At 45.7% G+C, this 17,373-nt stretch overlaps 2 long non-coding RNA genes across 4 annotated transcripts in view; one reads left to right on the top strand and one right to left on the bottom strand.

The window, feature by feature from the left end:
* Positions 1–11,256, bottom strand: part of LOC142501479 (uncharacterized) — a 149,895-nt gene extending 138,639 nt beyond the window's left edge. For all 3 annotated transcript variants that reach the window (XR_012803499.1, XR_012803500.1, XR_012803501.1), the window contains exon 1: positions 11,057–11,256. This is a non-coding gene — a long non-coding RNA (uncharacterized LOC142501479). The remainder of the gene's footprint in view (positions 1–11,056) is intronic.
* On the top strand, positions 11,217–17,200 carry LOC142501478 (uncharacterized). The gene is made up of 3 exons (XR_012803498.1): positions 11,217–11,501; positions 14,184–14,310; positions 15,428–17,200. It is a non-coding gene; the product is annotated as an uncharacterized LOC142501478 (long non-coding RNA).
* Positions 17,201–17,373: the final 173 nt, after the last annotated feature.

The raw sequence follows: 17,373 nt of genomic DNA, 5'->3' as shown, positions 1-17,373 counted from the left end.
GAGTGAGGCGTGCAGGCGGCGGCAGGAAGCGCCCTGTGTGGGCCTGTGTGTTCCTGTGTGGGGCCTGTGTGGGCCTGTGTGTTCCTGTGTGGGGCCTGTGTGGGCCTGCAGCCTCGCGCCTGAAATAGGAGAGTTACTGGCAGTGGTGTGACTTACCTGAGGGGGAGGTAAGGGAGCGGCTGGGGTAGGAGGGCCGCGCTTCCCCTCCGTCTGGAGCCGGTGCAGGGCGGCGCACGTGATGGGGGGGGACGGACAGAGGGGGGTGTGTGTGTGTGTGTGTCCTGTCTGTCTATCTGTGTCCTGTCTGTGTATCTCAGTGTGTGTGTGTGTGTGTGTATCTTTGTGTGTGTCTCAGTGTGTGTCTCAGTGTGTGTGTGTATCTTTGTGTGTATCTCAGTGTGTGTGTGTGTGTGTCCTGTCTGTATATGTGTGTCCTGTCTGTGTATCTCAGTGTGTGTGTGTGTGTATCTGTGTGTGTCCTGCCTGTGTGTGTCTCCGTGTGTGTATCTCTGTGTGAGTGTATGTGTGTGTCCGGCCAATGAGAGGTGTGCGGGGGCGGGCCAAGGGAGCCAATGGGATTGCCGCTAGGGACACAGGGAGGGACACAGGGAGACACATACAGACACGGACACATAGAACACTTTCACAAATATATAGTAGATACCATGTTCATTAATGTAACTGTATTTGTAAACATGTATTATTTGTCTTAACTCTATGCCCAGAACATACTTGAAAACGAGAGGTAACTCTCAATGTATTACTTCCTGGTAATTTTTTTTTATAAATAAATAAAAATAAATAAGTTTAATATTCAATGTTTTGGCTCTCACAGGAAGGAGCCCTTTTTACCCATTCCACGCACAGTATGCACCCAGTTGTTTTTCTTTTATCCATTAGTGAGTGCCCTGTTATTATATATCCTCTGCCATATTAGTATTATATTCTTGTAAGGACATTCAAAGGGATTTCACAATTCTGGAAGAGTATTGCTTACACAGTATGTGTGTGTGGGTGAAGGGCAGGGAGGAGGGGGGGTGAAGGGCAGAGAGGCGGGGGGTTAAGGGCAGGGGGGGTGAAGGGCAGGGAGGGGGGGTGAAGGGCAGGGAGGGGGGGGGGTGAAGGGCAGGGAGGGGGGGTGAAGGGCAGGGAGGGGGGGTGAAGGTACTCGTAATGTCCATCTCGGGTGTTAAAAGCAGTTTTCCACTAATCACCCTGGCGAATCCTGATGAGGTTGTAGGCTCCACGTAGATCCAACTTAGAGAAGATATTGGCGCCTTGTAGGCGATCGAAGAGCTCAGATATAAGTGTAAGAGGGTAACGATTCTTAATGGTGATTTTATTGAGACCCCGGTAGTCGATACAAGGGCGTAAAGAACCGTCTTTTTTCTTCACGAAGAAGAAACCGGCACCCGCAGGAGAAGTAGAGTTACGTATGAAACCTTTCTGGAGATTCTCAGCAATATACTCTCGCATGGCCTTGGTCTCAGGCATGGACAAAGGGTAGGAAGCCCCTCTGGGGGGAGAAGAACCCGGGAGTAGTTCAATGGGGCAATCGTACGGACGATGTGGGGGTAGTACCTCAGACTTAACTTTATCGAAGACGTGGCTGAACTCGGCATACTCCTCAGGCAAAAGTACCCTTTCCTTTGCCTCGGCCGGGGTAGTACCACAAATGCTACTGGATTTAATGATACAGTTCTTGGTACAAAAAGAGCTCCATTGAATGGGATCCTTATTTAGCCAATCCACCCGAGGATTACTGCTACGGAAGGCGTATGAATCACATTAAATTGGATGTCCTCCAGGTGATCAGTACCTGTCTTGAGATGAAGTACCTGGGTCTCCAGTAAAATAAAGGCTGGCTGAAGCGGTCTTCCATCAATGGCCTCAAGTCCAATAGGTTTCTTCTTAGGTATGAGGGGGATATTGTGACGTTCAGCAAAGCCTTGATCTATAAAGTTGCCCCCAGAGCCGGAATCGAGAAAGGCCTGGGTGGAAACACGAAACCCATTCCCAGAGAGAGTGATGAGAAGAAGGATTCTAGAAGGGTTATCAACAGAAATAGGAGAGAGAGAAATGGTTCCCAGTGAGACTACCCTAATTCTCATGGGAATTTTGTGTTTTCCTGGCTTATTGGGACAAGAGTAGGCCAGGTGTCCAGGTTGTCCGCAATATAGACACAGACCCGCAATATAGACACAGGCAACGTTGTTTCTCTGATTTGGAGAGACTCGTACCTCCCAGTTGCATGGGTTCAGAAGTATCCATTGAAGGAAATTCCGTCATGCTCACCTGGACCGGAGTGATTCTGGATGAGAATGATCTGCGGTGTACTCTCTCTGCTTTCCTTTCCTGAAGACGGTGGTCCACTCTGATGCAGATGGCGATAAGGTCCTCCAGATCCGTGGGACGGTCGAAAGTCACCAATTCGTCCTTTAGTGTTTCAGAGAGGCCCCGCCAGAATGCAGCAGACAAAGATTCATTATTCCAATCCGTCTCTGCGGCAACGGTTCTGAACTCAAGTGCATATTTTGCCACAGGACGATTACCTTGGGATATATAGAAAAGGGTAGAAGCAGCAGATACCTTGCGGCCAGGTGTGTCGAACACCCTACGGAACTCCCCGGTAAAGGCTCCGATATCCTGAGTGAGATCAGACCTTCGTTCCCAGATAGGAGAAGCCCAGGCAAGTGCGTCATCTGTGAGGAGAGAAATAATGTACGCCACCTTGACGCGTGGAGAGGTGAAGCGGGAGGAGTTTATCTCAAATTGAATGAAGCATTGATTCAAGAACCCCCGACATTCTTGGGGTCCCCTCCATAACGGTTGGGCGTAGGTAACCGGGGTTCGTGGAAGGAATGAGGAACGGACATAACTTCCCCAGGAGTGGCAGAACTAGGAACAGGCCGGGATTCATGTACAGAGAGAGTGAGAGTTTTAAAATTCTCCTGGATAGTTTGCATATGATGGTCATAAGATGCAAGTCTTTCCTCAATGCTAGACAAAGCGTTGGCGTGCATGCTCAGGACTCTTCCTTCCTCAGCGGGGTCGAAGTTTGTAGGGCTGAGCATACTGTAACGCGTAGCTCACCACAAACGAAGTGCGACCGCGGTGCTGAGGTAGAGAATTGAGAAACGCCAACCCACAGCCACGCGGGCGCGCCTAGGATGTAGATTGGTCGTGCAAGCCGGATCAGGATTATAGAGTGCAGAGTAGTCGTATATACTTGCCAGGTCAGGATTGGAGAATAGCGGATCGTTGGGGTACTTTGCCAAGGTCAGGATTGTAGAAGAGCGGATCGTCGGAGTACTTTGCCAAGGTCAGGATTGTAGAAGAGCGGATCGTCGGAGTACTTTGCCAAGTTCAGGAGCGGAGAGAAGCGGAGTCCAAGTAACTAGCAGGGTTCAGGCAACAAAGGGTTAATCAGGCAGACAAGGCAAAACAAGGTATCAGGAACAGAATGCAGCAAGGCACGGCGTCACACTGACTATGCTCAGCAAAGGTAAGCTGAAAGTGCAGGGTATATAAGGAAGGAGGCTCCAATAGCAAGCAGGGGTGGAACAAGGAAGTGAATCGTCATAGGCTGCTGGTACATACAGGTGCGTCCAATGATGCAGCCGATCATGTAGGAGGTTGCTTGCAGCCTGCACGTGTCACAGGGTTCAGAGGGCGGTACTTGGAGTGTGTGATACTCCCACACCGGTTCCTTGAGACATCCGAGCGGGGGTGGAGCCTGGAACGCGCGTCACTACCATGCTGGTGTTGTTTAACAACAGAGCGGAGACGGAGCCTACCGCGCGCATCAGTGGGGAGACTAGACGAGTGCCCACGACGTACAGCCAGGTGAGGGGATGGTCCCTGAACGCCGGAACGGCCAATCCTCACATATATATAGATATATATATAGTGTAAGCAATACACTAAGGCTGAGTCCCCGCTGGCGCTGAGCGCGCTCATGCTTAGAGCATGAGCGCCGGGTGTCCTGCAACTTGCGCGCGCGCAGGGCCGCACGTCCCTGAGGAAGGTCACGCTTGGTTGACCGAAACGTTGGAGGTGGCGCCATGTTACACTGAATACAGTTCTCTTGGACCTACTGGACTGTGTGCTGTCTCGTTTTTTCCGGACTCCAATCTGGTAAAATCTACTTTTTACATGTGCATATGGGACAAGCATCAGCATTTCTTCATTTGTTTACAGTGTGCCAACTGAGTGTGATTTTTTCATATTTTCTCACATATATATAGATATATATATAGTGTAAGCAATACACTAAGGCTGAGTCCCCGCTGGCGCTGAGCGCGCTCATGCTTAGAGCATGAGCGCCGGGTGTCCTGCAACTTGCGCGCGCGCAGGGGGGTGGGGGGGGGGGCACAATTGCGGGCTATCTGAGCAAGCGGGAAAGTTTAAAAATGTTATTTACAAAATTGTATTGTATTGTATGTCTTTATTTATATAGCGCCATTAGTGTACATAGCGCTTCACAGTAGTAATACATGTGGTAATCAAATAAATAACAGATAATATAAATAACAGATCATGGGAATAAGTGCTTTAGACATAAAAGTAACATTAAGGAAGAGGTGTCCCTGCCCCGAGGAGCTTACAATCTAATTGGTAGGTAGGGAGAACGTACAGAGACAGTAGGAGGGAGTTCTGGTAAGTGCGTCTGCAGGGGGCCAAGCATTATGTATCGTGTTTAGAATATCCACAGTGCTATTCATATGCTTCTTTAAGCAAGTGTGTCTTAAGGTGGGTCTTAAAGGTGGATAGAGAGGGTGCTAGTCGGGTACTGAGGGGAAGGGCATTCCAGAGGTGTGGGGCAGTCAGTGAAAAAGGTTTAAGGCGGGAGAGGGCTTTAGATACAAAGGGGGTAGAAAGAAGACATCCTTGAGAAGAACGCAAGAGTCTGGATGGTGCATACCGAGAAATTAGGGATGAGATGTAAGGAGGGGCAGAAGAATGTAAAGCTTTAAAAGTGAGGAGAAGAATGGAGTGTGAGATGCGGGATTTGATCGGAAGCCAGGAGAGGGATTTCATGAGGGGAGATGCTGAGACAGATCTAGGAAAGAGTAGAGTGATTCTGGCAGCAGCATTTAGGATAGATTGTAGGGGAGACAGGTGAGAGGCAGGAAGGCCGGACAGCAGGAGGTTACAGTAATCAAGACGGGAGAGAATGAGGGCCTGAGTCAGAGTTTTAGCAGTCGAACAACAGAGGAAAGGGCGTATCTTAGTTATATTGCGGAGGAAAAAGCAACAAGTTTTAGAAATGTTTTGAATGTGAGGGGCGAATGTGAGAGAGGAGTCGAACGTGACCCCTAGGCAGCGTGCTTGGGCTACTGGGTGAATGATTGTAGTTCCAACAGTAATGTGGAAGGAGGTAGTAGGGCCAGGTTTGGGAGGAAGTATGAGGAGCTCTGTTTTAGCCATGTTGAGTTTAAGGCGTCGGAGGGCCATCCAGGATGATATAGCAGAGAGACATTCAGAAACTTTGGTTTGTACAGCAGGTGTAAGGTCAGGTGTTGAAAAGTATATTTGTGTGTCGTCGGCATAGAGGTGATAATTAAACCCAAAAGATGTTATTAGGTCACCTAGAGAGAGTGTGTACAGAGAAAAGAGAAGAGGTCCCAGGACAGAGCCCTGGGGTACCCCCACAGAGAGATCAATAGAGGAGGAGGAGGTGTTAGCAGAAGAGACACTAAAAGTACGATGGGAGAGGTAGGATGAGATCCAGGATAGAGCTTTGTTCCGAATACCTAGAGTATGGAGAATGTGGAGGAGAAGAGGGTGGTCCACTGTGTCAAATGCTGCAGAGAGGTCGAGTAATATGAGCAGAGTGTAATGACCTCTGTCTTTGGCAGCATGGAGGTCGTCAGTTATTTTAGTGAGGGCTGTTTCGGTGGAGTGAGCAGTGCGGAAGCCAGATTGTAGAGGGTCTAGGAGAGAATAGGTGTTGAGAAAATGGAGCAAGCGAGAGAATACAAGACGTTCAAGTAGTTTAGAGGCAAAAGGCAGGAGGGAGACAGGTCGATAGTTAGAAAGACAGGTAGGGTCAAGCTTGCTGTTTTTGAGTAATGGTATGACTGCTGCATGTTTGAAGGAGGATGGAAAGGTTCCAGAGTAGAGGGAGGAGTTAAAAATGTGTGTAAGCGTAGGGATTATAGTAGGAGCTAGAGGTTTTAGGAGATGGGAGGGAATGGGGTCAAGAGGGCAAGTGGTAGAGGGAGAAGAGGAGATCAACAGCGACACATCCTCCTCTGAGACAGTGGAAAAAGACTCAAGGAAGGCAGGAGGAGAGTTAGGAAGAGGTGTAGGATGGGGGGAAGAAACAGAGGGGATGTTCTGCCGTATGGATTCCACCTTTTCCTTAAAATAGTCAGCAAAGTCCTGAGCGGAGATGGAGGAAGGAGAGGCAGCTGAGGGTGGTTTGAGTAGAGTATCAAAGACAGAGAACAGTCGGCGTGGGTTAGACTTGTGCATGTTGATTAGTGCAGAAAAGTAGGCTTGTTTAGCTTGCGAGAGGGCAGAGTTGAAACAGGATAGCATAAATTTGTAGTGAAGGAAGTCTGCGAGAGTGTGAGACTTCCTCCAGAGGCGTTCAGAGGAACGAGTGGAGGAACGCAGCATGCGCGTGTGGGAATTTAGCCAGGGTCTAGGGTTAGAAGGGCGAGGGCGGCAGAGAGAAAGCGGGGCATGTAGATCAAGAGACGAGGACAAGACAGAGTTGTACTTTCTGACCAGGTTGTCAGGGTCTGTAGCAGAGCTGAGAGAAGAGAGGGAGGAGCGTAAAGTGGACTCAAAGTCAGGTAAGTGAATAGAGCGCAGGTTTCTGCAGAACCGCGGGGTAGATGGAGGTGGAGAAGGGGAGAAGCGAGATAAAGAGAATGAGATGAGATGATGGTCAGAGAGAGGAAAAGGGGAAATTGAGAAATCAGAGAGAGAGAAGTTTTTAGTGAAAACCAGGTCTAAGTAGTGGCAATCCTTGTGGGTGCTGGCTGCAGTCCACTGTTGAAGGCCAAAAGAAGAGGTAAGAGAAAGAAAGCGGGAAGCCCAAGAGAGAGAGGGGTCATCAATGTGGCAATTGAAGTCCCCAAGGAGAAGAACAGGGGAGTCTGAGGAGAGAAAGAAAGAGAGCCAGGATTCAAAGTGAGAGAGAAAGGCAGAAGGGGGATGAGTAGAGGTAGGTGGGCGATAGATGACCGCCACATGAACAGGGAGAGGAGAGAAGATCTGGACAGTGTGAGCCTCAAAGGAGGGAAAAGCAAGAGAGGGGGGAATAGGAAGGGTTCGGTAACGGCAGACAGAGGAGAGCAGGAGCCCCACGCCTCCACCCCTGCCATCAGGGGCAGCCGAGCGTGTAGGGATGAATCTCCGGGAAGCGCAGGGATATGTGAAAACAAAAATGTATATAGATAGTGCAATATTGCTGTGACAAATTAAATAAATTGGCTGATCTAATGCAGATGTACTCACAAGTGTGAGAAGGTTAAAGGCACGTAAAGGTATCTTTCCCAGAGTATGGATGTCACACTGTATTCAGGAAATCAATCTCAGCCCCATATAGAATCCAAGAGACCTTAGAAAAGAAGACTGGACATAGCGCAGACTGTATACCAAGAATTTATAAAAGGTAAGTGAAAGGTATTACACTCACATGATTTCAAAAGTTTAAAAGCATTTCGATCACACGCAGTGGATCTCAGCAGCCGGATAGATGGTGTATCTGGTTCCCCTCCTTCCGTGGCGTGCGTGTCACTGGTTTGCGTTCCAACTGCACAGGAAGTGATGTCATCGGCTTCTAGGGGTTCCGGCCAGTAGTACAGACGTCACTCTACGCGTTTCATCTCAACGATTTCATCGCGATGAAACGCGTAGAGTGACGTCTGTACTACTGGCCGGAACCCCTAGAAGCCGATGACATCACTTCCTGTGCAGTTGGAAAGCAAACCAGTGACACGCACGCCACGGAAGGAGGGGAACCAGATACACCATCTATCCGGCTGCTGAGATCCACTGCGTGTGATCGAAATGCTTTTAAACTTTTGAAATCATGTGAGTGTAATACCTTTCACTTACCTTTTATAAATTCTTGGTATACAGTCTGCGCTATGTCCAGTCTTCTTTTCTAAGGTCTCTTGGATTCTATATGGGGCTGAGATTGATTTCCTGAATACAGTGTGACATCCATACTCTGGGAAAGATACCTTTACGTGCCTTTAACCTTCTCACACTTGTGAGTACATCTGCATTAGATCAGCCAATTTATTTAATTTGTCACAGCAATATTGCACTATCTATATACATTTTTGTTTTCACATATCCCTGCGCTTCCCGGAGATTCATCCCTACTTCTCAACACGAGGACTGACAGAGCAATCCTCACCGGGTCATAGCAGCACCTGTTTTATGTGTTTGCATAAGTATCACCTTTTGATTATTATTATCACTACGATTATATGTATAGCTAGTATTTTTATATAGAGCGCCACTATTAGATAAGTTTCCTTTTTCACATGCAGCTGAGCGTGTGCCTGCGCATGCGCGCGCATCGCATGAGCGGGAACTTGCATATATATATATATATATATATATATATATATATATATATACTAGTAACCGCGCCAAGCGCCGCCTGCTCAGCGAGCTCAGCGCCAGCGGGGACTCAGCCTTAGACGTGTGAAATCACTTAAAATGTCCTCACAAGAATATAATACTAATAAGGTAGAGGTTATCTACCCTGTGAGATGGGTAAATAAGGGACTTGTTCAGCCTTATTTAGCAGGCCAGTCTAACACTAATATGAAAGCCGACGCCTTACCCTACGCCAGTTTAACCCTTACTTTAATATGCCAGTCTACCCAGTACCCTAATATGGCAGCCTAACCCTTGCTGTAATCAGCAGTGTCTGAGTCATACAATAGTCTGGGACCAAATTATTGCCGGCTAAATAAGGGAAAGGTAGGATGTCCTAATAATTTTACATTTAAAATGTATTAATTGGTATGTTTCTGCGCTGAATTTCTACCATCAATTGCTACAGAATTTAAAATGTAATCAGTATATCTATGAGAGTTGATTAGGCAAACCCTTCCCTTAATTGTTAGTCAAGTGGCTGTGTTTTAGGGTATTTTAGACCATCCATCTAGGCCAGGGGTCTCCAAACTCAGTCCTCAAGAGCCGCCAACAGGCCGGCTTTTATGGATATCCCTATTTCAGCACAGCTGTGCTGAAACAGGGATATCCATAAAAGCCGGCCTGTTGGCAGCCCTTGAGGACTGAGTTTGAAGACCCCTTGTCTAGGCTGTGAAGCCATTTGCCTGTGTGTCTCATCTTAAGTGTCTGGCAGAGTTAATTTGGGTGTTGAATTTGGAGGTGAAGATTTGAGGAAGAAAAATCCTGTTGCACAACAACTTTGCAACTGTGAGAACTTAACTTTCCAAAAGCTGTGATTCTTTGTACTCTTTCTATCCTCCAGGACCTGGGAAGTCTCTCCTCCTGCATCTCACTATGCCCTCCCTACTGTTTTTTCTGTTTACTGTTTCCCCACTCCTTTGTGAACTTCTCTGTTCTCTCCAACTTCCCCACTCCCCACTGCACCATTATTTATACACCTTTCTCCCAACAACGTCTTTACCCCTCAATAAAAAACACCCACACAAATCCTCTATTCACATCGTCTATCTACTCCTTCCTGATGCTGGGGATCTCCCTTAGGCCTGAAGCCAGACATACACGCCTGATCTCACCCACGCCTCCAAGCCATCTCTTCCCCTGTAAATGGTGTTAACCCTCACATTTTAATACTGACTTACCTTAAAACTTGTCCACAAATCAAGCATCCCAATAACCTGCACTCGTGGTTACTGTCCCACTCAGTCACTCCTACCACCTATTGTGACCAAGCACTGCCATCTACAGCACTTATTCCCTCACCTGCTGTCTCTGTAAGTTCCACATCAAACCTCTTAGGGCTGTTTTATAGTGGACGCGCGCTCCGCCGGCACTTATAATTGGCTGAGGTTAGTCAGCCTTTCTATAATATGGCAGTGAGCGTCGAGCCAGCTGACAGGGGAGAAGATGGGGAAAAGAATGCATTTGCGCCGCTACCACCGCTGTAATGTATTCATGTGTGTATGTATGTATGTATGTGTGTGTGTGTGTGTGTGTGTGTCAAAGTTAAATAAATAAAAATTAATTTTATTGTGCAACTTTTTTTTAATTTAAAATATATAATTTCATTAATTATTAACTCACACAATCTCTATATACACACACACACACACAGTACCTTCACTCACCGCATACACACAAAAAGCGTGTGTCACGTGCATGCGCATTCGCACAGACACGCGTGGGCACCTACTATAGGACAAGCCTTAGATTGTAAGCTCTTGTGGGCAGGGATTTCCTTTCCTATTGTCTAATTTTGCTGCACTTATTGTATAATTATAATTCCCTGTACTGTATTCTTTGTGAAGCACTGAGTACACTTTTGGCGCTATATAAAGACATACAATACAAAGCCAGCCGCCAGGTGCAGACACTTTGTACTAATAATAATAGGCTGCTTCTGATTCTTCGAGGCAGACTAACAAGATTCATGTAAGACATTTAACAAAAGCAATTCATGAATGATAATAATAAGGGACCTGCAACCCCTGGGAAATCCCTCCTTGTGATAACCTAGCTCCTCAAGGGCTTTGATAATTACGCGCTTGTGTAGGAATAAACATATAGCAAAAATAATATTAAAGATAACAATGGGTGCGCAACAGTGTATATTTACACACCCTTGTAGTAAATAAACAACCTAAATACATGTTGATGATAAACGTATCACATGGGAATAAACTAATTGGACAAATAATAAATACTATGTACTATTTTCCTTTTTGAGGGAAATATTTTTTGTGGGGTAACATAACTACAGGTGCTTATGGATTGTGATTGAATTTCAGTGTTGCGTCCTTATGTAGAGTGTATGCAGCGCCTTTCTTGAGTAATACAATAAAATGACAGTATATAGTATATGATCCCTGAGTTAACTCTATTTTACCCGACATCCTCTTTGCTCGCCTCTCTACAGATTGGCGAGAAGGGGTCACCGGGCTGGAGCAAGGCACGGAGCTTCGATCTGATTGGCTGGTGCCTCCCGCTCTTTTCTTGCCCTTGACTGGATTCGAGAGCTAAAGAAAAGCCCAAGATTGGGCGCGGTGGCCTCGTCTGATTGGCCAGATTGGTGGGCGGAGACGTGATGGGCGCTATTCATATCTGAATTCACAGATAGTGGTTCATCTGACGTCATGGGAATTGCAAGCACAGTGAGGCCGGGGGGCGGTGGCACTGCCTGTCACTCAAAAATGGGGAGGCGCGCGCATGCAGCGGAAACGTCCATTGCAAGTCGTCTAGGCGCGGGAGCGCGAAGGGATAAACGCAACCGCCAGAGCCAGTACCGGACCCGCCTCCTGACACCAGGCGGTCATCGAGCCGCCCGGCAAAAGGTACCGGAACACCGCCCCCTCCTAATTCATCACTGTATCGGCACTGCAGGAGGAGGGTGACCTGCACATAACTGCACCCTCCCCCAGGGGCATCTGTGTGGCCTTCCCATCCCTGAGGGTGGGGGATTCACTGGAGGTAACCACACTACTGCAGCGCCCGAGAAGTGAAGCACCCAGACTTTGAGAGAAATTATCCATTTACTTACTGAGCTTCCCGTTTATTCCCCACAAGTTTGCGGAGTTTGTGACTTGTGGTGAAGTTGATTGGAAATAAAGCTAGTGATCTGATGTGACCCCGAAATCCAGCGTGGGAACCCAACCATATCTGTAATCTCCCAAATTAAGCGTGGGACCACCCAAAACCTACATTTAACACCCACAATAGGGACCCCAAAAAACATCCCTGTAACATTCAGGGTATAAGTGGCCTACAAGACAACCCCCCCCCCCCCTCCCTTCAATACAGTGTATACCACCCCAAAACCCAGCCTAACCACCTGTTGCCTTTTTTTTATTCTGTGGCATAAATAAGGATTCTGTTTTGTATGAAATGTGTGTGTGTGTGTGTGTGTGTGTGTGTGTGTGTGTGTGTGTGTATATACATGCATACACACACACACACACACACACTTGTTTGGTATAATATTATGTAATTTACATACTCACATTGTACTGTGCTGTGGATTATCTTGGTGCTTTTCAAATATTATATTGTCATATCAGACTGGTCACCTAATATCTGGGCCTGTTTATTGGACCCCCATGTCTGGTCTTCCCAGGTTTTGTGGGATTAAAAACTTAATTCATGTGTACAATCCAATGTGTATGAAAAAGTCACACTGGTCCAAAAAGATGTTAAGTGTGTGTGTGTGAACCTGTGATCTGAAACTTCTTACAATGTCTGTCAGTATATGCATTAATATCTGTCTAACTATATGTGTACACTATCTGGTCTACATATTTGTAGTAGTATGGTTACATTCCTCCTGCAGCGCCCAGACTTTGAGAGATCTATCCCTTTACTTACTGGGCTTCCTGTTTAGGGTTGAAAAAATTAAACCAGTAGTTTAATTAGTATACTGTACCTACAGGTAGTATGGAAACCTACTTTAACTCCAACTCTTTTTCTCTACTAATTGAATGCGTCTAGGACGACCTGGAGAACAACCAAATATATAATACGCATATTATGTGGATTGTGTTACAAATAGCTACATTTATGATTCTCTTCTCCATACTACACCGTCACATTGTAGTGTCACTGTTGGCTGCATGATTATTATCGTGTCTCTAATACAACATAAGAAATGAAGTGAGCAAATACTAGGCTACTGTGTCACAAAGATACATAGAATGAGGATTGTGGCTTAATTGGGCTACGCTTATAGTGACGGTGACATTGCTGTTGCGGCAAAACAAATGCATTGTCGCCGGCGTTTGCACGTGACAGAGCGACACTGCTACCAGAAATCTGGTAGTCACTGATATATGATTTTTTTTCGGCAACAGTTTCCCCTTGCGGGCAATTGGGAGCTTCTCCGTGCCTCTGCCCTGCCCTTTTATGACGTCATCCAGCGACGTCGTCTAAACGTCAAAATACAACTAGCCGTGACGGGTGACGTCATCGGTCGCGTCGTCGGCTCTGAGCGCAGCCTTATAAGGCTGCGGACATGGTGAGTGCGACCCAAACAAATTAATTATCTTAACCATTCCGGTCATACTGCGCATGCGGAAGGATTTGGAGGAGACAAATGAATTTGTTTTTTCGCACGACGGCCACGTCACTTGAGCATTTGAGCCAATGAGGGCGAACCAGCCTGGTGATGTCATGCGCGTCATCGAAGTTCACAGATCGCTGCGGCGACAGGCGCGCGCGCGCTCTTCCTTGCGCTCTGTCACGCCTGCACTATGGCCTCAGCCTAGGTATGTTTTAAAGTGTATACGCTAAAGTGAAAAACTGAACGGTTAAGTGATTGATACTACAAACAACCAAGTCCCCCATACGCAAAAAATGGACTAAAAAACAGTCCCAGATAAGAATGGTATTGATGATAGCTTGCAACTTCGCAGAGTAAACAGACCAGTATGCGCAGTATGTCATTCACAACATCCGTTTTAAAAATACAAATGCCTGCCTACAATTAGGAAAAATACGGGCAGTTGATAAAGTTAGACCGGCAACTGGATATACCCTAGATCGGTCTTCAGCTGGATCTTTTTGTTCAAAGTAGTCTCCATACGGGTGATATGGATAAAAAGAGAATACATGGCGTACTATTACATTTGTTTGCGCAAGACCTATATACACACTTACAATGTGCTTGATCTTTATCGCTTTAAAAAAAGATTGCCGTCCGCAGCATGAGCTGTAGAGCTTGGCGTTCTGCAGCTGGGGTTGGTGTCTCTTCCCTCGCAGCCCCCAATGACTGCACTGCAAATACGTCGGCTCCTTCTCGGTACTGCTTGCGGCTTAGGCTCCACCCTACGCATTTTATGACTAAGGCTGGTCAATTCCTCATTAAAAAGAATAATTTCTATTCAATCAGTGTATTTAAATGTAGGTAGAGCTCTTTCTGTATGTTTCATTTCATTGTGATATTTAGATTAAGTGATTTGAGGTGAATGAATAAGATATTTGGCACATTATACGAGTCAATGCACTTAACTTTTATTTTGCTGCAGGATCCACAAGAGAGGACAAAGGAAAAGACTGAAGCCAAATAAACATCCCAACTACACATGAAGCTGAACCATGAGCTCCCCAGGGTATGTCCTCTGCAAATGGAAGAGGCGCTTCTGGCCAGCCAAGGTGAGCGTCACATTAAGATTGGTACGCTCTACTTTCCCGTAAATGTTTTTCGTTTTGTTTTTAGATGTTCCGTGTGCAGATCACACACGTTGGTGCTTTCTGTGCTTTTGAATTGTCTCATCAAACAAAACGCACTAATTTTGTCCAAGATCATATCCAACAATTTGACACGACCAGCACAAAATCACATTATGATTATATGTAAACATACACAGGGTGTGGTGTAAAGGGGCACAAGGTTTTCATAACATAAAAAGAAAAACAAAATAACTAGCACAGCTCCATTTTTATTTATTTTTATGGTAACACTCAGGGAGGTGTGAACAAGAAGCCATTTCTTCATAGTACCGCTGCTGAATGATTTTATGGACTTATTTTTAAAAAAAAATTTGTAATTGACTCCTTGGATTCACCTGGGTTGAGCATAGATTGTATTAATAATGTGAGTTTCCATAATCTGCCTAAGTGGCTGGCATTGCATGTGTGCATGTGTATATACACGCAAACACACACACAATCCACTGCTGGATGAAGCCTCCCTAATGATCTTCCATGCACTGAGGTTGCAAGCCTCTCTTCACGTTGGTCCAACAAATGTTCTGATTTCATCCTCATCTTGCTTTTGGTCGTTATTTTGGTCTTCTAATATCCCTTGCAATCAAGTCAAGTACCATCTTTGTCCAACAATGGTAATTTCTTCTTGTGATGTGTCCGGCCCAATGCTATTTTAATTTCTTCACCCTTGTGATGTCAGACTTTTTGTTTGCTCTCTAACCCATTCATTCTTTTTTTCCTGTGTCTTTGGGTAATATTCAGCATACATCTTGCAATACTTCTTTGAGTTGTCTGACGCTTCTGAGTTATCTTTACATTTTATGGTCCAAGTTTCACATCCATGCGTGAGCACGGGCAGAATACACTGGTCGAAAATTTCCTCTTGGGACACAAGTGGAAGGTTTTCTTGAAAGATTGTCTTGTTTCTTCCAAATGTACTCCATCCCATCTTTATTCTCCTAATTAATTTAATTCAAATGGTTTGCATCCATTGGCTGGCAAGTAACAATGTAGATATAGCCTTCAACTTCTAGTTCTATTACATTTTTTTCTATCTTTGCAGAGTTGATAAATTTGTTGAACATCACTTTGGTATTGCTGAAATTCATATGAAGGCCCACATTCTTTCTTGCTTTGGCGAGTTCTCCGATTTATTGGTGAAGGTCTTTTTTTTTTTTTTTTTTTTTTTTACCGTTATTTTTGATTCCTTTTTCTTTCCAGTCTAATGTTTTGAACAATTCTTCACGGTGTTGCTGTGAAAAGCAGTGGTGACTCTCCCTGTCACACTCCCTTGCTGATCTTGTAATCTAATAGTTGATCTGGAATTCATCGTAAATGTTCTTAATATCCATGCACTCTTCTTCAACACTTGGTCTTCTGCATGCATGTAGGACCGCGGAGGTGTAGACAATCAAATGCTTTTTCGTTATCTTATGAATTCTAAACTGTGGTATATCGTATTAATTACGTCGGGAAATCACTTCTTGTATGACTTGGATGTGATCCATTATGTTGTATCCACTGCAAAATAGGGTTTGTTGCAGCTGATTAGTGACGTATTTAGACACACTCGACGTCATAGACTCCACCCCTGACACAATGGGCCTATGACGTCGAGTGTGTCTAAATACGTGGACCACTTTTTACACACATGTGGTCCATCTTCGTTCGTATATAAGGGACACGCTCCACGTCATAGACTCCCTCTCTTCTATACAGTGGAAATCTACTTTTCAGTGGGCCACCTGTGACGTTCAGTCATTATATACATGTATTGGGCATGATAAGGGTATCGAGGCTGTTGCGCACTTTTTGGGGGGTGGTGGAGAGCTACATGTATCACAATCTAATTTCATCCTCTCCCTTGTCGGCTTTATCCTTGGTCACAATTATTTTCTGTTCGGGGATAGCTTCCATCTCCAGACCTATGGTACGGCCATGGGCACCACATTTGCCCCCAGCTATGCGAACCTTTTTATGGGTTATTGGGAATCCAGATTTATCTGGCCCAATGCACGGCTGGGGGCGGGTCTGGTGTTCTATGGCCGGTACATAGATGACATCTTGATCATATGGGACGGACATGGGGGTGACCTCGAGCAGATACTGACTGACTTTAACTCCAATGATATGGGCCTCAGATTCACCCACCAGATTAATGCATCTAGTATTGTCTTTCTAGATTTGGAATTGTCAGTAGATTTGAATCTGAATATCCAGCCACGGGTGCATTTCAAGGACGTGGCGGTCAATGGCTATATACATGCAAAAAGTGCACATTATTCCAAATGGCTTAGGAATATCCCCCTCAGTCAGTTTAATAGACTGAGGAGGAATTGCTCGTCCGACCAGGTGTTTGAGCTGCAAGCCGGTCGTCTCATCGACAATTTCAAACAAAAGGGGTATGATATGTCTCTGGTGCAGGAGGCATTCAAGAAGGTCAGGTCGGTTGAACGTGTGGATCTGTTAGCTAAATCAAAGCTCAAACAGTGCAAACAATCCATGCCTTTGGCAGATATCAACACAAACAACTGTCGGGTTAAGTTTATTACAAAATTTAATGGTTATTCCCACAAAATTAGACAAATTATCAATCACCACTGGTAAGTGTTGCTCTCAGATCCGCACCTCAGCAGTCAGTTGTCCACTGTGGCACCACTGGTCTTCCGCAAGGGTCTAAATATCAAGAACATCTTGGCCTCAAGTAGACTTGGTGATACTTCAGTTGAGAATAGTGGTTCACAGTTAGTGTCTGGAAACATTAGGTGTGGCAGATCTAGATGTCTAATGTGTGGACATCTGCATCTGTCGGATACTTTCTCTTCATTTAGCAACAAGTCTGAATATACATTAAAAAGTTTAATCAACTGTCTCTCCACATCTTATTATATATTTGTGAAAGCACTGTATGCCTGTCTGCATCTTCCTGTGTCCCTACGGACAATCTGATTGCACCTTTGGTCTGTCACTCCGCCTCAGGCCATTGCCGCCCCCGCACACCTCTCATTG

This window comes from Ascaphus truei, chromosome 8 (assembly GCF_040206685.1).
Source record: "Ascaphus truei isolate aAscTru1 chromosome 8, aAscTru1.hap1, whole genome shotgun sequence".
Taxonomy (NCBI): Eukaryota; Metazoa; Chordata; class Amphibia; order Anura; family Ascaphidae; genus Ascaphus; species Ascaphus truei.
This window is presented reverse-complemented; position numbering and strand designations above follow the sequence as displayed.